Here is a 26,696-nt window from a genome sequence, read left to right on the forward strand (position 1 = left end):
GATGAAGCATTTAAGATATGTAATAGTCGACGGAGGTTATCTGAGAATAAACGTTTTTTAACAAACCCACTTTGGGTAAGGAAGTCTCAAGACGGGACAACATTTTGGAAAACGGTTTGATATCTGTGTTTATCAAGATAGGGAGCGATATTGAGAACACTGGGTAGCATCCTTACCTTAAAAAAAAATGTAAAGCTAAAATAGTGGTGTATTCACATCTCCCAAATGAACCTTTGTGAACGGCTGTGTTAATCATTTCAAGCAATAGTGGACCAAATTGATTCCCACATTTTAAATAGACCTTAATTAAGGGGGAATCCCATACAGGCGATTTTCCTTTATTCATTCTACCCAATGTCCTTTTGAGTTCATTGAGAGAGATTTGGGTCCCAGCGAGGCGGCTTCCTCTATTGAGAGAAGAGGAGTTCTTAATTATTTTAGAAAGGCCTTAGTCTGACATTGTGTAGATTTACAATCAGAGGTGTACAATTCTTTATAGAAGCGGGATAATCTTTGATTAATTTGGGTTCTGATAGTAATTCAATAGTTGCTATATCAGCTAATTGATCATTCCTGCATAGCTTGTTGGTAAATGACGGTGAAGATTACAATGGAAGTAATGGTTGAGTCGAACTCGATGGATAGCAAATTCTGCTCTCGGTCTTATCAATCAATTAAGTTCTGTCTTGACTTTGGAAAGAGCTGCAACTCCCATACGGACTCGGGACAGGCGAAGGTTGAAAGCCGTTTGTCCTCACAATCCATCCAAGCAGCACTGCTTCTTGACACAATGCCCGCTTAACCCGAAAGCCAGTCACACCAATGTGTCAGAGGAAACACCGTACACCTGGTGACCATGTCAGCGTGCATGCCCCTGACCCGCCACAGGAGTCGCTAGAGCACGATGGGACAAGGACATCCCTGCTGGCCAAACCCTCCCCTATCCCGGACGACGCTGGGCCAATTGTGCGCCACCCCATGGGTCTCCCGGTCGCGGCCGGCTGTGACAGAGCCTGGACTCGAACCAGGATCTCGAACCAGGATCTCTAGTGGCACAGCTAGCACTGCGATGCAATGCCTTAGACCACCTCGCCACTCGGGAGGCCTGATGCACTTGTATCTTAAACATTTGAATAGTTTTCCTTTAGCAGTTACATGGGGTCAGATGTTGCATGTAGTAGGTGCTGCTCTAAGGCCAGTTTAGCCTTTTCCCTCTAACGGGTTTGGTTAGAATTGGGAGAGGGTAAGCTCATCCAAGATCTGTGTCTACGTGTGACTTGGTTATTCTTACTTCATTAGAGACATCAACCACCAGGTTATCCTCACTCTTGTCCCCATCACTGTCCTAAGAGACACAGAGGAGAGAATGTCAGGTGCACACTCTCTCTCACGTAAACAACATTGCCCACCCTTCACACCTTCCTTCTGTCAGCCGTACACACAGACTAACACACACACTACACACATACACAGATATGCCCACCCCTCCCTCCCTTTCTCTGTCTGTTTGGCCATATTACTACTTTATTCCTCTCTCTCCCTTCCTCTCTTCTTCTCCCCCTCTCTCTCTGGGAATAGTGGTGACAGCGATGGCACTTAATCACCATGGCAACAGTGCATTGATGTGATCGTGGCCTGATATTCCTTTTGACATCACAGTGGAGTGGCATCACCCCCTAATTATATTGAGCCATATCAGGGCCATGTTGGAGAGACTATTCCTAAACATAGACAGACCAGAGCTAGGACAAAAAAACATATTGGACGAAGACAGACCAGAGCTGGGAGAAAAACATCCTGGATGTAGACAGACTGGAGCTAGGAGAAAAATATCCTGGATGTAGACAGACTGGAGCTAGGAGAAAAACATCCTAGACATAGACAGACCGGAGCTAGGAAAAAAACATCCTGGATGTAGACAGACTGGAGCTAGGAGAAAAACATCCTGGACATAGACAGACCGGAGCTAGGAGAAAAACATCCTGGACCTAGACAGACCGGAGCTAGAAGAAAAACATCCTGGATGTAGACAGACCGGAGCTAGAAGAAAAACATCCTGGATGTAGACAGAATGGAGCTGGGAGAAAAACATCCTGGATGTAGACAGACTGGAGCTGGGAGAAAAACATCCTGGACATAGACAGACCGGAGCTAGGAGAAAAACATCCTGGACATAGACAGACCGGAGCTAGGAGAAAAACATCCTGGATGTAGACAGACCAGAGCTAGAAGAAAAACATCCTGGATGTAGACAGACCAGAGCTGGGAGAAAAACATCCTGGATGTAGACAGACCGGAGCTGGGAGAAAAACATCCTGGACATAAACAGACTGGAGCTAGGAGAAAAACATCCTGGACATAGACAGACCGGAGCTAGGAGAAAAACATCCTGGACATTGACAGACCGGAGCTAGAAGAAAAACATCCTAGACATAGACAGACCGGAGCTAGAAGAAAAACATCCTAGACATAGACAGACCGGAGCTAGGAGAAAAACATCCTAGACATAGACAGACCGGAGCTAGGAGAAAAACAGCCTGGATGTAGACAGACCGGAGCTAGGAGAAAAACATCCTGGACATAGACAGACCGGAGCTAGGAGAAAAACATCCTGGACATAGACAGACCGGAGCTAGGAGAAAAACATCCTGGACATAGACAGACCGGAGCTAGGAGAAAAACATCCTGGATGTAGACAGACCGGAGCTAGGAGAAAAACATCCTGGACATAGACAGACCGGAGCTAGGAGAAAAACATCCTGGACATAGACAGACCGGAGCTAGGAGAAAAACATCCTAGACATAGACAGACCGGAGCTAGGAGAAAAACATCCTAGACATAGACAGACCGGAGCTAGGAGAAAAACATCCTAGACATAGACAGACCGGAGCTAGGAGAAAAACATCCTGGATGTAGACAGACCAGAGCTGGGAGAAAAACATCCTGGACATAGACAGACTGGAGCTAGGAGAAAAACATCCTGGACATAGACAGACCGGAGCTAGGAGAAAAACATCCTAGACATAGACAGACCGGAGCTAGAAGAAAAACATCCTAGACATAGACAGACCGGAGCTAGGAGAAAAACATCCTAGACATAGACAGACCGGAGCTAGGAGAAAAACATCCTAGACATAGACAGACCGGAGCTAGGAGAAAAACAGCCTGGATGTAGACAGACCGGAGCTAGGAGAAAAACATCCTGGACATAGACAGACCGGAGCTAGGAGAAAAACATCCTGGACATAGACAGACCGGAGCTAGGAGAAAAACATCCTAGACATAGACAGACTGGAGCTAGGAGAAAAACATCCTAGACATAGACAGACCGGAGCTAGGAGAAAAACATCCTAGACATAGACAGACCGGAGCTAGGAGAAAAACATCCTAGACATAGACAGACCGGAGCTAGAAGAAAGACATCCTGGATGTAGACAGACCAGAGCTGGGAGAAAAACATCCTGGACATAGACAGACTGGAGCTAGGAGAAAAACATCCTGGACATAGACAGACCGGAGCTAGGAGAAAAACATCCTAGACATAGACAGACCGGAGCTAGAAGAAAACATCCTAGACATAGACAGACCGGAGCTAGAAGAAAACATCATCAGACCAGAGCTGGGAGAAAAACATCCTGGACATAGACAGACTGGAGCTAGGAGAAAAACATCCTGGACATAGACAGACCGGAGCTAGGAGAAAAACATCCTAGACATAGACAGACCGGAGCTAGAAGAAAAACATCCTAGACATAGACAGACCGGAGCTAGGAGAAAAACATCCTAGACATAGACAGACCGGAGCTAGAAGAAAGACATCCTGGATGTAGACAGACCGGAGCTAGGAGAAAAACATCCTGGACATAGACAGACCGGAGCTGGGAGAAAAACATCCTAGACATAGACAGACCGGAGCTAGAAGAAAAACATCCTAGACATAGACAGACCGGAGCTGGGAGAAAAACATCCTGGATGTAGACAGACCGGAGCTGGGAGAAAAACAACCATTACATCATGTAGTACAGAGAGGCAGATGATCAACAGAGCTCCCTGTCCAGCCTGTTTTAAAAACACAACATCTCCCTTCACGAGAGGCTACACTGATGTGATATTTAAGGCAGTTCTCATAGAGGAGCTATGTCAATCAGAATACTCACTCCACAGAGAGAGAGATCATGTTCACTAGGGTAATCTATTTTGGCCATTGCATGTCTTACCCTTCCAAGCTAAACACATATTTGACTATCAGAATGACTGTGACCTCTGGTTGACCTGTGATGTCAGAGACTTGGGGCTGATCCAGCGTTAATACTGCAGTGCAGGTTTAATTGAATGGCATACGTACGTAGTGAGGTGGGAGGGGCTCCTTGTCATCACAGCGCCTCCTCTTAGAGTCGCCCCCTCCCTGGGAGGAGGAGTACCCCCCCGACGGGCCCTGGCGCTCCTCCACTTGCTGGCTGTCTGTCGACGACACAGACTTACTCTGCACACACACACACATATCAAATAAAACAGAGCTGACACACAACAGGTAAGTCATACAGAAAATGCAATCAAACAACACATTAAAAGTGTATTAACTTTCTCCCTGACACGGAAAAGCTCATATGACTCTCAAATATGACTCTGATCATTTTACAAGAAGCCAATTTTCTGGCTATTTATACTAGAAAGAGCATGGTGTGATCACCATAACAGAGGAATAAAACATCAAAGTGGAGTATTATTTCTGGGGTCTATGTGGGCTAACTCTATTCTCTTTCATCGGTTGACTCCTATGGAACGTTCTGTTCTTTTGAACTGTAGAGGACACAGACAGGAAGCTGGTTGGACGGACGAGACCAGAACACAAAGAACCACAGTTTTCTCAACAAACTCCCAGTCTTCTCCTCCATCTGTCCCTCCCTCTCTTCTCTCCCGCTCTTTCCCTTGCTTTCTCTTTCTTTCCCTTGCTTTCACTTTCTTCCCCTTGCTTTCTCTTTCTTTCCCTTGCTTTATCTTTCTTTCCCTTGCTTTCTCTTTCTTCCCCTTGCTTTCTCTTTCTTTCCCTTGCTTTCTCTTTCTTCCCCTTGCTTTCTCTTTCTTTCCCTTGCTTTCTCTTTCTTTCCCTTGCTTTCTCTTTCTTCCCCTTGCTTTCTCTTTCTTCCCCTTGCTTTCTTTCTTTCCCTTTGCTTTCTCTTTCTTCCCCTTGCTTTCTCTTTCTTCCCCTTGCTTTCTCTTTCTTCCTTGCTTTCTCTTTCTTCCCCTTGCTTTCTCTTTCTTCCCCTTGCTTTCTCTTTCTTCCCCTTGCTTTCTCTTTCTTCCCCTTGCTTTCTCTTTCTTTCCCTTTCTTTCTCGTTCTTTCCCTTGCTTTCTCTTTCTTCCCCTTGCTTTCTCTTTCTTTCCCTTGCTTTCTTTCTTCCCCTTGCTTTCTTTCTTCCCCTTGCTTTCTCTTTCTTCCCCTTGCTTTCTCTTTCTTCCTCTCCATTTAAAAAAAATAATCACATAAGCACAACTTAACAAATAGCAATTAATATGCATCTCTCCTTCCTCCCTCCCTTGCGCCATCCATATTTTGGAGGACGTTATCACAAACACGACCTCTTTAAAATCAGTACATTAGTATAAGGGCGTTAATTCTCTAGAGTAAGACGTTTGGGGAACACGGAAACCAGCTGCACCAATGTGTCGGGAGGAAACACCGTACACCTGGCGACCGTGTCAGCGTGCATTGTGCCCGGCCTGCCACGGGAGTCGGTAGAGCACGATGGGACAAGAACATCCCTGCTGGCCAAACCCTCCCCTAACTCGGACGATGCTGGGACAATTGTGCGCCGCCCCATGGGTCTCCCGGTCACGGCCGGCTGTGACAGAGCCTGGACTCAATCCAGGATCTCTAGTGGCACAGCTAGCACTGTGACCAAACTTTAACTTCCTGACTGATGCCTTGAGATGTTGCTATAATATATCCACATATTTTTCCTCCCTCATGATGCCATCTATTTTGTGAAGTCACTCTGGTAATTTATATTCTAAATAAAAATATTTGAATAAAAATGATATATTCATATATATAGTTTTCATTTTTTTTTATATCTGTGTCCATATTGTCCATGAGTTTCTAATATAGAGACCATATGGTTCAAGAGAAAAATTGGCTAATTAATGAATAAAGCATCTAATCAACAATGGCATTATTTTCAATTAACATTACAACTCACCCAACTACTGTCTTTTTTTCATAACTGCCACCAGTTGGTGCCAAAACATCGACAACAAAGACATATTAACATATTTATTTCACTAAGTGTGTATAAAATATTCATGCTGAAACCCTCATATTAAACACTAATGCTATTCACTAAGTTGATGGTTCACATTTAGGATCATGTTTAACAGCTTTGTCATTAGTTATTTAATTATTTCATATAGGCCAGAGAGAGGGCCAGAGATAATTACAGACACCTGTGATAATTTGAAGTACTCAAAATGTCCGCTATATGTCTTGTGATACTTTACATAAAATACTTGAAAGATACCAAACCCTCTCTTTGCAACCCTACCATTGGGCCTGAGTTAAGGAACAACAGAACTGTTCTACTGTTGTACTAGCTATGCTAACCTAGGTGCTGGTCCTATTAATGGAAACTCTCCAACAAAACAGACCCTTTTAGAGGTCCTCTTTAAAGAGGGTCTCACAGTCACACACACACACACACGCGAACGGACACACACGTTGGGGTTACTTACCCTGCTGGGCGCAGCCTCTGTGAGGGGAACAGAAAGAGGGAAGGAGCAGTAGAGGGGGTGGGGGGTAGAGGGGGAAGGGGTAGAGGGGATTGACGTCAGCATAGATAATAATAACAACAGCCCCACAGCATGCCAAGGTCAACCTGAAAAAGCCTGTCCCAGTGCAATAAAAACACAAGCTTTGTATTGTACATATTTCCAATCTGCAGTGCTGCCCTCTCGGTCTCGGTCTCCACTCCTCAGAGACACAATGCTTTCTGTCTTCCCGTTCATTCATTCAGCACTCATCTGTCTGCTCAGTCTTTCTCTCATTCTTTTTCTGCACCAGGGTCCTACAAGTTTAACATCTAGTCACCCTCCATCAATACAGCCTCGCAGGCAACATAATGCCATTTGTTAGTTGTTCAATGAGCGCTGTTCCTCAAAATATTCCGCCACCCTTTGAGTTCAACAAAAGTTCAGCCAAGTGGTTAATTTGTATCAAAAGCTGACACATTTCAGTACAACAGTTCTTCACCAATGTCCTTCACGTGGAGGTCAGTCAGTGAGTAGTACCTCTTAGGTGCTCAGGGTCCAGGTGGTTGCGTTCATCCTTGGAGGCCAGGTGGGCTGAGACCCCCATGGCTCCAGTAAGGGCAAGCAGACCTGAACCTCCCCCCAGAGAGAGGCCTGATGGGTGGGGAGTCAGGGGAATACCTGGGGTGTGGTGAGACAGGTGCTGGAGCTGCTGCTGCTGTACACCAGGGAGACAGGGCAGGGGAGAGAGAGAGAGAGAGAGAGAGAGAGAGAGAGAGAGAGAGAGAGAGAGAGGACAGGGAGAGCAAGAGGGGACAGGGAGAGCAAGAGAGAGAGAGAGGACAGGCAGAGCGAGAGGGGACAGGGAGAACAAGAGAGAGAGAGAGAGAGAGAGAGAGAGGACACAGGGAGGGGGAGGAATAGAGAAAAGAGCGCAACAGGGAGAGAGAGAAAGAGAAAGAGTGGGGCAGAAGGAGAGAACAAAACAGAGGGGGGAAAAAGAGATGGGATGGAGGGAGAGGAGAGGAGGGGGGTACAGACAGATAAAGAGAGGCTATTTTCCTTGGGTCTTATTACAGCTTATTTTAGTGTGTGTGTGTGTGTGTTACAGTGAGAGCTTGTCGGAGCTCTGATCACATTACACTCTACTTACACCCCAGCACTTTAAACACTGCAGAGAGAGAGGTGTGCATGCCCCTGTAGACTGTGACTTTGTGTGTGTGTGTGTGTGTGTTGATGTTGATAGTGTCGCTGTTGGGGGTGTGAGGGTTGTCATGGTGACCAGAGGTGACTCACCCCAATGATGGCGTTGAGTTCGGCCATAGTGACCTGTTTGGCCCTCTCCACTGCCTGGACCACCTGCTGTTGATGCTACACACACACACACACAGGTTATTTATCCCGCTGTGTGCTTCTCATAACACATAGACATACACTATATACAGTGCCTTGAAAAAGTATTCATCCCCTTGGCGTTTTTCCTATTTTGTTGCATTACAACCTGTAATCAAAATATATTTTTATTTGGATTTCATGTAATGGACATACACAAAATAGTCCAAATTGGTGAAGTGAAAAAAATAACTTGTTTCAAAATATTCAATAAAAAAAAAAAAAACAGTAAAGCGGTGCGTGCATACTGTATGTATTCACCCCCTTTGCTATGAAGCCCCTAAATAAGATCTGGTGCAACCTTCAAAGTCACATAATTAGCTAAATAAAGTCCACTTGTTTGGAATTTAAATGCCCCAGAGTCTGCAACACCACTAAACAAGGTGCACCATCAAGCAAGTGGCACAATGAATACCAAGGAGCTCTCCAAACAGGTCAGGGAAAAGTGGGGGAGAGGTACAGATCAGGGTTGGGTTATAACAAAAATATCAGGAACTTTGAACATCCCAAGGAGCACCATTAAATACGTTATTAAAAAATGTAAAGAATATGGCACCACAACAAACCTGCCAAGAGAGGATCTCCCACCAAAACTCACAGACCAGGCAAGGAGGGCATTAATCAGAGAGGCAACAAAGAGACCAAAGATAACCCAGAAGGAGCTGCGAAGCTCTCCACAGTGGAGATTGGAGTATCTGTCCATAGGACCACTGTAAGCCATACACTCCACAGAGCTGGGCTTTACCTAAGAGTGGCCAGAAAAAAAGCCATTGCTTAAAGAAAGAAATAAGCAAACATGTTTGATGTTCACCAAAAGGCATGTGGGAGACTCCCCAAACATATGGAAGAAGGTACTCTGGTTAGATGAGACTAAAATTGAGCTGTTTGGCCATCAAGGAAAACGCTATGTCTGGCACAAATCCAACACCTCTCATCACCCCGAGAACACCATCCCCACAGTGAAGCATGGTGGTGGCAGCATCATGCTGTGAGGATGTTTTTCCATCAGCAGGGACTGGGAAACTGGTCAGAATTTAAGGAATGATGGATGGCGCTAAATACAGAGACATTCTTGAGGAAAACCTGTTGTTTCAGTCTTCCAGAGATTTGAGACTGGGATGGAGGTTCACCTTCCAGCAGGACAATGACCCTAAGAGTACTGCTAAAGCAAAACTCGAGTGGTTTAAGGGGAAACATTTAAATGTCTTGGAATGGCCTAGTCAAAGCACAGACCTCAACCCAATTGAGAATCTGTGGTATGACTTAAAGATTGCTGTACACCAGTGGAACCCATCCAACTTGAAGAAGCTTGAGCAGTTTTGCCTTGAAGAATGGGCAAAAATCCCAGTGGCTAGATGTGTCCAAGCTTATAGAGACATACCCCAAGAGACTTGCAGCTGTAATTGCTGCAAGAGGTTGCTCTACAAAGTATTGACTTTGGGGGAGTGAATACTTATGCACGCTCAAGTTCAGTTTTTTTTGTCTTACTTCTTGTTTGTTTCACAATAAAACATCATTTGTATCTTCAAAGTGGTAGGCATGTTGTGTAAATCCAGGTTGTAGAGGCAACAAAATAGGAAAAATGCGAAGGTGGGTTAATACTTTCGCAAGCCACTGTATAAACAATAGCATGTGGACACCCCTTCAAATTAGTGGATTTGGATATTTCAGCAACACCCGTGGCTGACAGGTGTATAAAATAGAACACTCAGCCATGCAATCTCCATAGACAAACATTGGTGGTAGTAGAATGGCCTTATTGAAGAGCTCAGTGACTTAAAACGTGGCACCATCATAGGATGCCACCTTTCCAACAAGTCAGTTTGTCAAATTTATGCCCTACTAGAGCTGCCCCGGTCAACTGTAAGTGCGGTTATTGTGAAGTGGAAACTTCTAGGAGCAACAACGGCTCAGCCGCAAAATGGTAGGCCTCACAAGCTCACAGAACGGGACCGCCGAGTGCTGAACCGCCTAGCACATAAAAATCGTCTCTCCTGAAGCAACGTCAGCACAAGAACTGTTAGTTGGGAGCTTCATGAAATGGGTTTCCATGGCCGAGCAGCCGCACACAAGCCTAAGATCACCATGCACAATACCAAGCGTCAGCTGGAGTGGTGTAAAGCTCACCGCCATTGGACTCTGGAGCAGTGGAAATGCGTTCTCTGGAGTGATGAATCACCCTTCACCATCTGGCAGTCCAACGGACAAATCTGGGTTTGGCGATTGCCAGGAGAACGCTACCTGCCCAAATGCATAGTGCCAACTGTAAAGTTTGGTGGAGGAGGAATAATGATCTGGGGCTGTTTTTCATGTTTTGGCTAGGCCCCTTAGTTCCAGTGAGGGGAAATCTTAATGTTACAGCATACAATGACATTCTAGACGATTCTGTTATGCAGGTGATTGAGGACCCAAAAGCGGTTTAACAGAAACAGAGTCTTTTAATGTCCAAACAGGGAAAACATAAATCCTCAATCTTTACAGGAGAGTCCCCCTCTAGCAGTAGAGGAGAATAGCAGGGCTAGCGGCAACAGACTGCAGGTTCCTCCGGGTAGGCGCGGGCCGTAGAGGACAGAGACACCTGCTCACATGCAGCATCTAATGAAGAGGCAGATTACGACAGGACGGGACAAGGGCAAAGCAAACGAGAATCCGACAAAGACAGAAGCAGAAACAGAGAGAGAAATAGAGACTTAATCAGAGGGAAAAGAGGGGACAGGTGTGAGAGAGTAAACGAGGTCGTTAGGAGAATGAGGAACAGCTGGGAGCAGGAAAGGACCATAGAGAGAGAGAGAGAGATAGAGGGAGAGAAAGTAACCTAATACGACCAGCAGGGGGAAACGAAGAGAAGAGAAAGAACAGGGACAAGACATAACATGACAATACATGACAGTACCCCCACTCACCGAGCGCGCCTCCTGGCGCACTCGAGGAGGAAACCTGGCGGCAACGGAGGAAATCATCGATCAGCGAACGGTCCAGCACGTCCCGAGATGGAACCCAACTCCTTTCCTCAGGACCGTACCCCTCCCAATCCACTAGGTACTGATGACCACGGCCCCGAGGACGCATGTCCATAATCTTCCGGACCCTGTAGATAGGTGCGCCTCGACAAGGACGGGGGGCGCGAAGAAAGGGCTTGACACAGGAGACATGGAAGACCAGGTGGACGCGACGAAGATGTCGCGGAAGAAGAAGTCACACTGCGACAGGATTAATGACCTGAGAAATACGGAACGGACCAATGAACCGCGGGGTCAATTTGCGAGAAGCTGTCATAAGGGGAAGGTTACGAGTGGAGAGCCATACTCTCTGACCGCGACAATACCTAGGACTCTTAGTCCTACGCTTATTAGCGGCTCTCACAGTCTGCGCCCTATAACGGCAAAGTGCAGACCTGACCCTCTTCCAGGTGCGCCACAACGTTGGACAAAAGCCTGAGCGGAGGGGACGCTGACTCGGCGAGCTGGGACGAGAACAGAGGAGGCTGGTACCCGAGGCTACTATGAAAAGGAGATAGCCCGGTCGCAGACGAAGGAAGCGAGTTGTGAGCGTATTCTGCCCAGGGGAGCTGTTCTGCCCAAGACGCAGGGTTACGAAAGGAAAGACCGCGTAAGATGCGACCAATAGTCTGATTGGCCCGCTCTGCTTGACCGTTAGACTGGGGGTGAAAACCGGAAGAGAGACTGACGGAAGCCCCAATCAAACGGCAAAACTCCTCCAAAATTGAGACGTGAATTGCGGACCCTGTCCGAAACGGCGTCTGACGGAAGGCCATGAATTCTGAAAACATTCTCAATGATGATTTGTGCCGTCTCTTTAGCAGAAGGAAGCTTAGCGAGGGGAATAAAATGAGCCGCCTTAGAGAACCTATCGACAACCGTTAGAATAACAGTCTTCCCCGCTGACGAAGGCAGACCGGTAATAAAGTCTAAGGCGATGTGAGACCACGGTCGAGAGGGAATGGAAAGCGGTCTGAGACGGCCGGCAGGAGGAGAGTTACCGGACTTAGTCTGCGCGCAGTCCGAACAAGCAGCCACGAAACGACGCGTGTCACGCTCCTGAGTGGGCCACCAAAAACGCTGGCGAATAGAAGCAAGCGTACTCGAACGCCGGGGTGGCCGCTAACTTGGCAGAGTGAGCCCACTGAAGAACGGCCAGACGAGTAGGAATGGGAACGAAAAGAAGGTTCCTAGGACAAGCGCGCGACGGAATGTGAGTGAGTGCTTGCTTTACCTGCCTCTCAATTCCCCAGACAGTCAACCCGACAACACGCCCCTCAGGGAGAATCCCCTCGGGGTCGGTGGAGGCTACTGAAGAACTGAAGAGACGGGATAAAGCATCAGGCTTGGTGTTCTTAGAGCCCGGACGATAAGAAATAACGAACTCGAAACGAGCGAAAAACAGCGCCCAACGAGTCTGACGCGCATTAAGTCGTTTGGCAGAACGGATGTACTCAAGGTTCCTATGGTCAGTCCAAACGACAAAAGGAACGGTCGCCCCCTCCAACCACTGTCGCCTAGGGCTAAGCGGATGGCGAGCAGTTCGCGGTTTCCCACATCATAGTTACGTTCCGACGGCGACAGGCGATGAGAAAAATACGCGCAATGGGAGCGCTGGGAAAGAATGGCTCCCACGCCCACCTCTGACGCGTCAACCTCCACAATGAACTGTCTAGAGACGTCAGGTGTAACAAGGATAGGAGCGGATGTAAAACGCTTCTTGAGGAGATCAAAAGCTCCCTGGGCGGAAACGGACCACTTAAAGCACGTCTTGACAGAAGTAAGGGCTGTGAGAGGAGCTGCCACCTGACCGAAATCACGAATGAAACGACGATAGAAATTCGCGAAGCCGAGAAAGCGCTGCAGCTCGACACGTGACCTGGGGACGGGCCAATCGCTGACAGCTTGGACCTTAGCGGGATCCATCTTAATGCCTTCAGCGGAAATAACAGAACCGAGAAATGTGACGGAGGAGACATGAAAAGCGCACTTCTCAGCCTTCACAAAAAGACAATTCTCTAAAAGGCGCTGGAGGACACGTCGAACGTGCTGAACATGAATCTGGAGTGACGGTGAAAAAATCAGGATATTGTCAAGGTAAACGAAAACAAAGATGTTCAGCATGTCTCTCAGTACATCATTCACTAATGCCTGAAAGACAGCTGGAGCGTTAGCGAGGCCGAACGGCAGAACCCGGTATTCAAAGTGCCCTAACGGAGTGTTAAACGCCGTTTTCCACTCGTCCCCCTCCCTGATGCGCACGAGATGGTAAGCGTTACGAAGGTCCAACTTAGTGAAAAACCTGGCTCCCTGCAGGATCTCGAAGGCTGAAGACATAAGGGGAAGCGGATAACGATTCTTAACCGTTATGTAATTCAGCCTCGATAATCCACGCAGGGGCGCAGGGTCCCGTCCTTTTCTTAACAAAAAAACCCCGCTCCGGCGGGAGAGGAGGAAGGGACTACGGTACCGGCGTCGAGAGCTACAGACAAATAATCTTCGAGAGCCTTACGTTCGGGAGCCGACAGAGAGTATAGTCTACCCCGGGGGAGTGGTACCCGGAAGGAGATCAATACTACAATCATACGACCGGTGCGGAGGAAGGGAGGTGGCCCTGGACCGACTGAAGACCGTGCGCAGATCATGATATTCCTCCGGCACCCCTGTCAAATCACCAGGCTCCTCCTGTGAAGAAGGGGCAGAAGAAACAGGAGGGATAGCAGACATTAAACACTTCACATGACAAGAGACGTTCCAGGAGAGGATAGAATTACTAGACCAATTAATAGAAGGATTATGACACACTAGCCAGGGATGGCCCAAAACAACAGGTGTAAAAGGTGAACGAAAAATTAAAAAAGAAATGGTTTCGCTATGATTACCAGAGACAGTGAGGGTTAAAGGTAGCGTTTCACGCTGAATCCTGGGGAGAGGACTACCATCCAAGGCGAACATGGCCGTGGGCTCCCCTAACTGTCTGAGAGGAATGTCATGTTCCCGAGCCCAGGCTTCGTCCATAAAACAGCCCTCCGCCCCAGAGTCTATCAAGGCACTGCAGGAAGTTGCCGAACCGGTCCAGCGTAGATGGACCGACAAGGTAGTACAGGATCTTGAAGGAGAGACCTGAGTAGTAGCGCTCACCAGTAGCCCTCCGCTTACTGATGAGCTCTGGCCTTTACTGGACATGAAATGACAAATGACCAGCGGAACCGCAATAGAGACAGAGGCGGTTGGTGATTCTCTGTTCCCTCTCCTTAGTCGAGATGCGAATACCCCCCAGCTGCATGGGCTCAGCACCTGAGCCAGTGGAGGAAGATGGTAGTGATGCGGAGAGGGGGGAAACGGATAACGCGAGCTCCCTTCCACGAGCTCGGTGACGAAGATCTACCCGTCGTTCTCTATGCGAATAGCGAGTTCAATCAAGGAATCCACGCTGGAAGGAACCTCCCGGGAGAGAATCTCATCCTTTACCTCCGCGCGAGACCCTCCAGAAAACGAGCGAGCAACGCCGGCTCGCTCCAGTCACTGGAGGCAGCAAGAGTGCGAAACTCTATAGAGTAATCAGTTATGGATCGATTACCTTGACATAGGGAAGACAGGGCCCTGGAAGCTTCTTTCCCAAAACTGAACGATCAAAAACCCGTATCATCTCCTCCTTAAAGTTCTGATACTGGTTAGTACACTCAGCCCTTGCCTCCCAGATTGCCGTGCCCCACTCACGAGCCCGTCCAGTAAGGAGAGATATGACGTAGGCGATACGAGCTGTACCCTGGAGTACGTGTTGGGCTGGAGAGAGAACACAATATCACACTGGGTGAGGAACGAGCGGCATTCAGTGGGCTCCCCAGAGTAACACGGTGGGTTATTAATTCTGGGCTCCGGAGACTCGGAAGCCCTGGAAGTAGCCGGTGGATCGAGGCGGAGATGGTGAATATGTTTCGAGAGGTCGGAGACTTGGGCGGCCAGGGTCTCAACGGCATGTCGAGCAGCAGACAATTCCTGCTCGTGTCTGCCTAGCATCGCTCCCTGGATCTCGACGGCTGAGTGGAGAGGATCCGAAGTCGCTGGGTCCATTCTTGGTCGGATTCTTCTGTTATGCAGGTGAGTGAGGACCCAAAAGCGGTTTAACAGAAACGAGAATCCGACAAAGACAGAAGCAGAAACAGAGAGAGAAATAGAGACTTAATCAGAGGGAAAAGAGGGGACAGGTGTGAGAGAGTAAACGAGGTCGTTAGGAGAATGAGGAACAGCTGGGAGCAGGAAAGGACCATAGAGAGAGAGAGAGAGATAGAGGGAGAGAAAGTAACCTAATACGACCAGCAGGGGGAAACGAAGAGAAGAGAAAGAACAGGGACAAGACAATACATGACAGATTCTGTGCTTCCAACTTTGTGGCAACAGTTTGGGGAAGGCCCTCTCCTGTTTCAGCATGACAATACACCTGTGCACAAAGCGAGATCCAAACAGAAATGGTTTGTCGAGATCGGTGTGGAAGGACTTGACTGGCCCGCACAGAGCCCTGACCTCAACCCCATCGACCACCTTTGGGCTGAATTGGAACACCGACAGTGAGCCAGCCCTAAACGCCCAACATCAGTGCCTGACCTCACTAATGCTCTTGTGGCTGAATGGAAGCAAGTCCCTGCAGCAATGTTCCAACATCTAGTGGAAAGCCTTCCCAGAGGAGTGGAGGCTGTTATAGCAGCAAAGGGGGAACCAACTCAATATTAATACCCATGATTTTGGAATGAGATGTCCGACGAGGAGGTGTCCACATACTTATATTGTACCTGACATATGTTTTGTAATCTCATTCACAAACACACCGTTTGTCACATACTGTTCACATAATACAAATATCACAACAAACACTCGCTGAAGAAAACATACTGTATGCACATGCAGTACTAATGTATGCACTGATTGAGCTACCAGACACCCACATGGAAAAAAGTCACATACCCACACAAACGTACGCAGCAGGACTACACACTCAAACGACCCAAACCTACACCTATTTACTCATTCAAATGTACACACACACACACACACACTGTGTAAACACACACGCAAGTGAGCATACACACACAGAGGCAGTATTGATCAATGTAAAACAATCGCCAGCTCTGTGACCTTCCCTTCAGTGGACTCACACTTGTCACCGGACACACACACAAAAACAAACAATGTATTATAAAGCCAGTGCAGCCAGGTGTGTGTGTGTGTGTGTGTGTGTGTGTGTGTGTGTGTGTGTGTGTGTGTGTGTGTGTGTGTGTGTGTGTGTGTGTGTGTGTGTGTGTGTGTGTGTGTGTGTCAGTGATACTTACCTCCTGAGATAGGAAGGGGATGATCTGAGCACAGATGGCACTGAGACGCTTCACAATCTCCGCCTGCAACACACACACACACACTTCAGTCTCATCTTATGTTTCATACAAGATAATATAGCACAACATTATTCATGCCCCTTGGGCCATCAGGGTCATTTTCTTCAGGGAAGCAGCAGGAGCAACAAACACATACATCAATGAAAGTACAGACACTTTGTCCATACCATCTCATACAGTTATCAAAGTTAGATCATTTCATTGAGGCAAATCCGGTTAGTAAAGGTGATGGAGGTAGTTCGTGACAACTGAGCTCCTCAAGCTCATACCTTGGCTTTAGATCAGCGGACTAACAGTCATGTGGCATGCAGGTGACCTGGTTTCAAACCCAGCCTACCACAAGTGAATGAGAGAGAGCAATAATAGAGAAGGAGTATGAGACCGGAAGAGAGAAAGTGGAAGAGAGAAGCTTTGAAAGGCCAGCTATGTTATTAGACTCCAGTTTCTCATGCAGGTCTCTCCCTCTCCTCACTGCATTCAATGCCATTCTTTCATCCATTTTCTCTAGCTCGCCGAGGCCCATTGAAAATTCTCTCTCTAGACGTGAGGAGTCGAGGACATTGAATTGTTGTCTATTCTACATACACACACACATACACACGCATGCACGCACACACACACACACAGAGAAAAGCACTAATGTGGCAACACACACGACATATGGTACAAAGGAAAATGTACAAATGAGCATGCACACACACGTCTACGCACACACACACTACATGCCTCACCTATTTCTGCCCTGAGACTCATTATGTTCTCTTCTTCACTCAGGCGTTCTCACCCTCTTTAACAGCCTTCCCACTGAGCCATTATTACCCTATTCATCCTTTTCCTTCCTTCATCTCTCTCTATCCTCCCTCCCCTGCCTGCATCCCTGCCTGCCTCTCTCCGTGATGGTTGTCTATTTGTGTGTCCTCCATCCCTCCAATCTAACACATGTTTCTGACACACAAAGGGAGACAAACGAGATTAGAGGACACAGGAAGTCCTGACACCCCCTCTACACTGACTGACAGGAGCTTATTTATACACACACACTGCCAGCCTGTCCCATCTCAATACAGGCCAAATTATACAACACAGCTCTCTGATAGATACATGGCTCTGTTCAAAGGGTAGAGAAGACCTAGCTAATTATATAGTGTGTGTGTGTGTAGACTGGCTTGTGTGTGTGTGTGTGTGTGTGTGTGTGGTGAAAGGGAGAGAGAGGACGTGAAATAGTCAGAAGAGAGAAAGGGAACAGGGACTCTCCTATTGGCCTTGAGACAGAGGGGGTTTATTTTCACTGGACTGTGTCTACAATAAACTGTATTGATGCTGTGCAACAGTAATACATGTAGCTAGACACAGACAGAGATGCATACAGAGCTCTCCCTCGTTCTCCATTTGTCAAATCTGACCATAACTCTATCCTCCTGATTCCTGCTTACACGCAAAAACTCAAACAGGAAGTACCCGTGATGCACTCAATACGGAAGTGGTATGAAGCGGATGCTAAACTACAGTACTGTTTCGCTAGCACAGACTGGAATATGTTCTGGAACTCATCCGATGGCACATGCGTCATGTGACCGTACGTACATATCCCAACCAGAAACCATGGGTTACAGGCTAAAGGCTAGAGCTGTTACTTTCAAAGAGCTGGACACTAACACGGGTGGTAATAAGAAATCCTGCCAAGCTCTCTGTCGAACAGGCAAACTGTCAATACAGGACTAAGATCGAATCCTACTACATCGGCTCTGACACTCGTCAGATGTGGCAGGGCTTGCAAACTATCACGGACTACAGAGGGAAACCCAGCCGCGAGCTGCCCAGTGACGCAAGCCTACCAGAAGAGCTAAATGCCTTCAATGCCCGCTTCGAGGCAAGCAACACTGAACCATGCATGAGAGCACCAGCTGTTCCGGACGACTGTGTGATCACTCTCTCCGTGGCCGATGTGAGTAAGACCTTTAAACAGGTTAACATTCACAAGGACGCAGGGTGACACTGATTACCAGGGCACGTACTCAGAGTATGCGCTGACCAGCAGCCAAGTGCCTTCACTGACATTTTCAACCTCTCCCTGACCCAGTCTGTAATACCTACATGTTTCAAGCAGACCACCATAGTCCCTGTGCCCAAGAACGCCAAGGTAACCTGGCAGTGTGGTGCCAGGAAAACAACCACTCCCTCAACGTCAGCAAGACAAAGAAGCTGATCGTGGACTCCATAGTGGAAAAAGTACCCAATTATCATACTTGAGTAAAAGTACTTTCATTGAAAATTACTTAGGTAAATGTCATCCAGTAAAATACTACTTGAGTAGAAATCTAAAAGTATTTGGTTTTAAATATACACAACATGACAAAAGGTATGTGGACACCTGCTCGTCGAACATCTCATTCCAAGATCATGGGCATTAATATGAGAGTTCCCCCTCTGTTGCTATAACAGCCCCCACTCTTCTGGGAAGGCTTCTACCCCCAAGCCATACGGCTGCTAAATAGTTAGTTAAATAGTTAACCAATATCTACCAGGAATATCTGCATTGACCCTTTTGCACAAACTTATTTTTTTTACTAATCACATACGCTGCTGCTACTGTTTACTATATGTTACTTAATTCTTAGGTATGTGTACAAACTGTATCTACCTCAATTACCTTGTACCCCTACACATCGACTCAGTACTGGTGCCCCTTGTACATAGCCAAGTTATCATTACTCATTGTGTATTTATTAAGACTTTTATTATTACTTGTTTTACTTTTCTATCATTTCTCTATTTTCTTTCTATCTACATTGTTGGAAAGGGCCTGTATGTAAGCATTTCACTGTTAATCCACACCTATTGTTTCCAAACATGTGAAGAATAAAATGTTATTTTATTTTATTTAGACAGAGAAACTAATAATTTTGTTGTTGACGAGCCAACAACACAACCATGACTGCAACTGATCCTGGATCTGTCAGACAAAAGTCTTGGCAGCCTGCTACCAACAGAGATCAGCACGGCTTCCTCTCCTTCATCCCTTTCACTCTCCCTCTCTTTCTCCAGCGTAGGCCAGTTGTCAGCAATAACATGGACTTTCTCTGCCAAAAGAGTGCATAACATGCTGACCACACCGCTCGCATTACGCATTACATACATGTTGTTATTCAATTATTTCATCCAAACTATGTGTTAACAAGCATCTTATTTTGTTTCTTCGCTCCTCGTCGACAATAAAGGGTCCAGGCCAATTGGCAAGGGTGTTATTGTAGCCCTAGAATTAGCTGGTATATGCGTCTAGCTCAAGGATAGCTCAAGGCTAGCTGGTGCTTGCATCTGGACAGAGGCGTTAGCTAACAGTAGCCACTCTTTTGCAGCTAGCTAGCTGTGATGATCCGGTGTAACGATCCAGAGCGGCAGGAATCCAGTGATGTGGTAGAGAGAAGCAGTCCGATATGCTCTGGGTTGACATCACGCTGTGCTGACTGGCAGGTATTGTCCAGCTAAGGCTGGCTGGTGACCGAGAAAAAGGCGAAGACAGCTAGCTGTGATGAACAAAGACTAGTAGCTAGTTAGCTGGCGAGCTTCTGATGGAAGTTCCAGTTATAAGGAATAAAAATAGCAGATCCGTACCACATTGGGTGAGGCGGGTTGCAGGAAAGTATATTTAGTTCGTAGATAGAAAGTGAGATTAAGATATATACGAAAAAGACCAGCTATTTACACGGGATAAGACCAAGACAAACACACATGTTGTAACGGCATTCTTCTTCCTCTTCTGAGGAGGAGTAGCGAGAAGTGTGGTCAATGCGCAGCGTGGTAAGATGCACTGAGCAGCGTGGTAAGTGTCCATAACGTTTATTTAAAGACATAAACTGAACACTACAAAACAATAAACGTGAAACGAACGAAACCGAAATAGTACCGTGTGGCAACAAACACACACACGGAAAACAAACACCCACAACTCAAAAGTGAAACCCAGGCTACCTAAGTATGATTCTCAATCAGAGACAACTAACGACACCTGCCTCTGATTGAGAACCAAAACCCCAACATAGAAAAACACACATAGACTGCCCACCCCAACCCACGCCCTGACCATACTAAATAAAGACAAAACAAAGGAAATAAAGGTCAGAACGTGACAGTACCCCCCCCGCAAAGGTGCGGGCTCCGGGCGCAAAACCTGAACCTATAGGGGAGGGTCTGGGTGGGCGTCTGTCCGCGGTGGCGGCTCTGGCGCGGGACGTGGACCCCACTTCACCACAGTTTTTCTCCGCCTCATTGTCCTCCTCCGTGGCCTCTTAAACACGGCGACCCTCGCCGCCGACCTCGGACTGGGGACCCTAGAAATGGGTCCCGAATGGACGGGAGGCTCCGGCCTGATTGAAAGATGAACTGAGATCCACACTCTTAGTCCAGTTGGTGGTGGTAATGCACCTTAAAGTTGGTTGCCAACCACCATATAAAGTCCACAGAAGAAGAAGCCTGAAGGAGGAGAGATTACTAGAAACTGACAAAATATCCTCTTTATCTGTGGATTAATTGTTGGAGTAGAGAACACACGACTTTGTGTGACTCAAATTCTACAAAGATCTCGGAAAAAAGTACCTTGTGCGTTTCAGATAAAATAACAACCCAATGTTTATATCCCAGGAGAAATTAGCTAGCAAATTGCAAGCTAGCTGAATGTCCATGAATGTTTAAAGTGTTTCGACCTGTCCCTAAATTAATATAGTTGGTTCAGAGTTCGTTTTGATATTTCAACCTGCCTGTCCTGATCGCGTCTGGTGTGGATGGACAAAATCAACATGCGCGCGACGGTGGACGCACACGCCCAGTCTAGTCAGCATGTAAGGGAGTTTTGGCAGGGCTGTGAATAGAGGGATGGATGAATGGGTGGATGGATACAAAGGAAGAAGAGAGAGCTGGTCAATAAACACCTGAGGATAAATAATCTGCCACCAGAACACTGCTGTCTCTTTGTCTGGCAGAGGGGGGGTGAGATGAGGAGGAGAGAAATGTGGAGGAGAGGAGAGATAATGTCAGTCTATGTTAAGCTGCATTTTAAACAGAGCAGCAAATCACCCTAAATTCTTACAAAATGAGGGAGGAAGAGAAGATGGATGGATGAGAGGGAGGACAAGGACCCAGTCCTCTGGAGGCTGTGGAGCACACCAGTCAATCACTGCCTGAGGGAGACACAAACACGAACGCATGCACACACACACACACACACACACGCACGCAGGTACGCATGCGCGCACACATATACACTCAGCGTGCTCGCCAATCATCAGATATGTTTCAGAGTCACAATTAACACAGTAAGCTGAAACACAAGAGTCATTACTGAGACTCTGAAACTAACGCAAGTGGATCCTCAGTATGACATAGACACGCTGCAGTAAGCTTTTCTGGAGTATTTACTTTATAACACAATGCAAATGCTTTGCTAATAAAGCTTTGTGAAATGTAATGTGATTTAAGTGTGTGTGTGTGGGGGGGGTGCTCATTTGGGCAATGCCAGCTGAGTCTTTCCCTGAGCCCCAGTGTGGCTGTGCTGGTCAGAGGTGGGTGAGAGTGTGTGTGGGTGTGTTCTTGTGTTTGTGGCTTGTGCATGTCTGTGAGTATTTCATTTTATGTGTTTGTGCATGCCTTCCTGACTGCAATGCATCTCAGTGCATCTCAGTGTATGCTTGCGCGCCTACGTGTGTGTTTAGCAGGAGTCCCCCCAGCCCCCTCAGCCCTGTAGCACCAGAGAGAGAGAGAGAGAGAGAAATCATATCTACTGGGTGAAATACAAGTGTGCCATCACAGCAGAAATATTTGTGACCTGTTGCCACAAGAAAAGGGCAACCAGTGAAGAACAAACACCATTGTAAATACAACCCATATTTATGTTTAGTAATCGTCCCTTTTGTACTTTAACTATTTGCACATTGTTACAACACTGTATTTAGACATAATGACATTTGAAATGTCTTTATTATTTTGGAACTTCTGTGAGTGTAATGTTCACTGTTAATAATTAAAAGTGAAATAAACAATAAAAATGATCTACTTCACTTGCTTGGCAATGTTAACATATGTTTCCATGACAATAAAGCCCTTGAATTGAATTGAGATCCCGGTCAGCCAGCCTAAGTCTAGCTTTATCTCCCTCCCCCTGCTGCCAAACACCATGCCCAGACAGGACATGGGTCTTCGCCATCGTGAGCAAATTGATTTTGTCCCGCAGGTTGAAATATCAAATCAAACTCTGAACCAATTATTTTCATTTGGGGACAGGTTGAAAATAAATTAAACATTTATGGCAATTTAGCTAGCTAGCTTGCAGTTGCTAGCTAATTTGTCCTATTTAGCTAGCTTGCTGTTGCTAGCTAATTTGTCCTGTGCTATAAATGTTGAGTTGTTATTTTACCTGAAATGCACAAGGTCCTCTACTCCGACAATTAATCCACACATTAAACGGTCAACCAAAACGTTTTCTTTTTCTTCTTTGGACTTTATATAGCGATTTGCATCTACTTTCATAATAAGGTGTATTACCACGACCGACCGACCGCAGTTCATCTTTCAATCACCCACGTGGGTATAACCAATGAGATGGCATGTGGGTATCTGCTTCTATAAACCATGGGAGGCAGGACTTGTGAAGCTGACCACGCATTCAGCGTCACAAATAGAACTGACTTCTGTTTTAGCGCTTGGCAACGCAGACACTCGTTGGCGTGCGTGAGCAGTGATTGAGTGTGACGCAATGATTGAATAACATGTATGTGTACATTTATTTTGCAACGCGCGAGCGGTGTAGTCAGCATGTAATGGAACTGCTCTCCTCTCTCTGCAAACACTTTAAGACAAATGTTAGTGACCAATGATGCACTAACGAGCCCCTGGTTGTGGTCACAGCCACAGATCAATAAAATAACTGATCTCTTTCTCCCTCACCTATTCTTTCTCTCACTCTTTCTCTCTGTGCACTTAGACTCTGTCTATCTTTCTCTTTCTTCTGTGCAGTTGGTCTCTTTCTCTCCTCATCCTGTTCTCTCCCTCCCACTTTCCCTCCCCTCTGGGCAGCCCCTCTTCCTGGCGCTGAGCCAGCAGCCCCCCTTCCATCCTCTCTGATTGATGGACCCTCTATTCGGGAAGAGGAGGAAGAGAAACACACAGAGGGAAAGAGGAAAGGAGAGCAGTAAAGCAAACATACACAAGCATGCGCACATACACGAACAACAAAACACAAATAGTGCAGAACAGAGGACACACACATAGACGACCTACAGTACCAGTCAAAAGTTTGGACACACCTATTCATTCAAGGATGTTCTTTATTTTTTACTATTTTCTACATTGTAGAATAACAGTGAAGACATCAAAACTATGAAATAACACATATGGAATCATGTAGTAACCAAAAAAGTGTTGAACAATCAGAAAATATTTTATATGAGATTTTTTAAAGTAGATGCCCTTTGCCTTGATGACAGCTTTGCACACTCTTGGCATTTTGTCAGCCAGCTTCATGAGGTAGTCACCTGGAATGCATTTCAATTAACAGGTGTTCCTTGTTAAAATATAATTTGTGGGATTTCTTTCCTTCTTAATGCATTTGAGCCAATCAGTTGTGTTGTGACAAGGTAGGGGGATATACAGAAGATAGTCCTATTTGGTAAAAGACCAAGTCCGTATTATGGCAATAATAGCTAAAATACTGTAAGAAAATAGAAATGACAGTCCATCATTACTTTAATACATGAAGGTCAGTCAATCAGGAATATTTCAAGAACTTTCAAAGTTTCTTCAAGTGCAGTCGCAAAAACCATCAAGCGCTATGATGAAACTGGCTCTCATGAAGACTGCCACAGGAAAGGAAGAACCAGAGTTACCTCTGCTGCAGAGGATAAGTTCATTAGAGTTAACTGCACCTCAGATTGCAGCCCAAATAAATGCTTCACAGAGTTCAAGTAACAGACATCTCAACATCAACTGTTCAGAGGAGACTGCGTGAATCAGGTCTTCATCGTCAAATTGCTGCAAAGAAATCACTACTAAAGGACACCAATAATTAGAAGAGACTTGCTTGTGCCAAGAAACACAAGCAAAGGACATTAGACTGGTGGAAATCTGTCCTTTGGTCTGATCAGTCCAAATTTGAGATCTTTGGTTCCAACTGCCGTGTCTTTGTGAGAAGCAGAGTAGGTGAACGGATGATCTCTGCATGTGTGGTTTCCACCGTGAAGCATGGAGGAGGAGGTGTGATGGTGTGGGGGAGGCTTTGCTGGGTACACCATCAGGGATTTATTTAGAATTCAAGGCACACTTAAGCAGCATGGCTACCACAGCATTCTGCAGCAATACGCCATCCCATCTGGTTTGTGTTTAGTGAGACTATAATTTGTTTTTCAACAGGACAATGATCCAACACACCTCCAGGCTGTGTAAGGGCTATTTGACCAAGAAGGAGAGTCATGGTGTTGCATCATTTGACCTGGCCTCCACAATCACCTGACCTGGTTTGGGATGAGTTGGAACGCAGAGTGAAGAAAAAGCAGCCAAGAAGTGCTCAGCATATGCAGGAACTCCTTGAAGACTGTTGGAAAAGCATTCCTCATGAAGCTGGTTGAGAGAATGCCAAGAGTTTGCAAAGCTGTCATCAAGGCAAAGGGTGGCTACTTTGAAGAATCTGAAATATTTCATATATTTTTATTTGTTCAACACTTTTTTGGTTACTACATAATTCCATTTGTGTTATTTCATAGTTTTGATGTCTTCACTATTATTCTACAATGCAGGAAAACCCTTGAATGAGTAGGTGTGTCCAAACTGTTGATTGGTGCTATATGTAAGCAGACTCACAGAGTGAGAACCAACAAACAGTTATCCTTGTGGGGACCAAAACATTTATTTCCATTCAAAATCCTATTTTCCCTAACCCTAACTTTAACCCTAAAACTAAACCTAACCCTAATTGTAACCCTAAACCTAAAATAGCTAAATGTCTCCACTTTGTTTTAATATCCTTATGGGTACATCTGGTCCCCACAAGGATAGTTAAACCAACACACACACACACACACACACACACACACACACACACACACACACACACACACACACACACACACACACACACACACACACACACACACACACACACACACACACACACACACACACAGGCTCTTAAGCAGACAGAGAGGCCTTTTTAGGGCATCTGTAAAAATGCAGTCCTGCGGACAAATTTCTGCCTGGGTCCCAGAGTTTTTAACAATATCTCTCCTAGGCTCCCCAGCAATATACAGTAATGTGCTTACCCATTACTCTGACATTCATATTCACACACTGCCAACTTACCAGCTTGGCCTGACAGACTGCTTCAGCTTTAAACTCCTGTCCACCACAAAGCAATTATACAGTACACCGCTAGCCCCGTACACTGGCCACACACACACACACACACACACACACACACACATATATATAGAAAAGATACATACACACAATGTGGAAGCACACACACATATACACTGTGGTAGTACACACACAACAGGAGTGTACCATACCGTACAAACGCAGTAACATACTGGCACACACACGCAGGCAAACACAGACATTTGTTTATGCTTTCAGTCTCACACGCATATGTAAACAGGCTTGCATGTGCACACACCTGTAGACACACACACACAGATGCATTACACACGTACACATACACACAGATGCATTCACACACGTACACATACACACAGATGGGCTCACACACAAACACCCAGCAGGGCGTGTTGCAGCTACTCAGATGCCTTTTGATCGAGTGACAAACCCATTATGCTAAAAGACTAGCTCCCTGGGAATCTCCCTCCCTCCCTAAATGAGGTCTGTTACACACACACCTCTGGATTCAGGTCATAACGCCAGCCAAGCACAACCAGAGGAGGATGTGAATTAATATGAACTACATATAAACATGCACTGGGCTGTCTGAGCACATAGCTAGCGGTAATTAGGCATGAGCGAACAAACACACATTCATATTATGCAGATGCTAGAGCACACACACTTTTTATAAAACCCTCTCACTTTCTCGGTCTCTAACTCTCTCACGCACGCACGCACGCACGCACGCACGCACGCACGCACGCACGCACGCACGCACGCACGCACGCACACACACACACACACACACAC

At 46.4% G+C, this 26,696-nt stretch overlaps 1 pseudogene; it reads right to left on the reverse strand.

Moving 5' to 3' along the window:
• Nucleotides 1-26,696, reverse strand: part of LOC115144914 (transducin-like enhancer protein 4) — a 97,359-nt pseudogene that overhangs the window by 29,113 nt on the left and 41,550 nt on the right.

This window comes from Oncorhynchus nerka, linkage group LG17 (genome assembly GCF_034236695.1).
Source record: "Oncorhynchus nerka isolate Pitt River linkage group LG17, Oner_Uvic_2.0, whole genome shotgun sequence".
NCBI lineage: Eukaryota > Metazoa > Chordata > Actinopteri > Salmoniformes > Salmonidae > Oncorhynchus > Oncorhynchus nerka.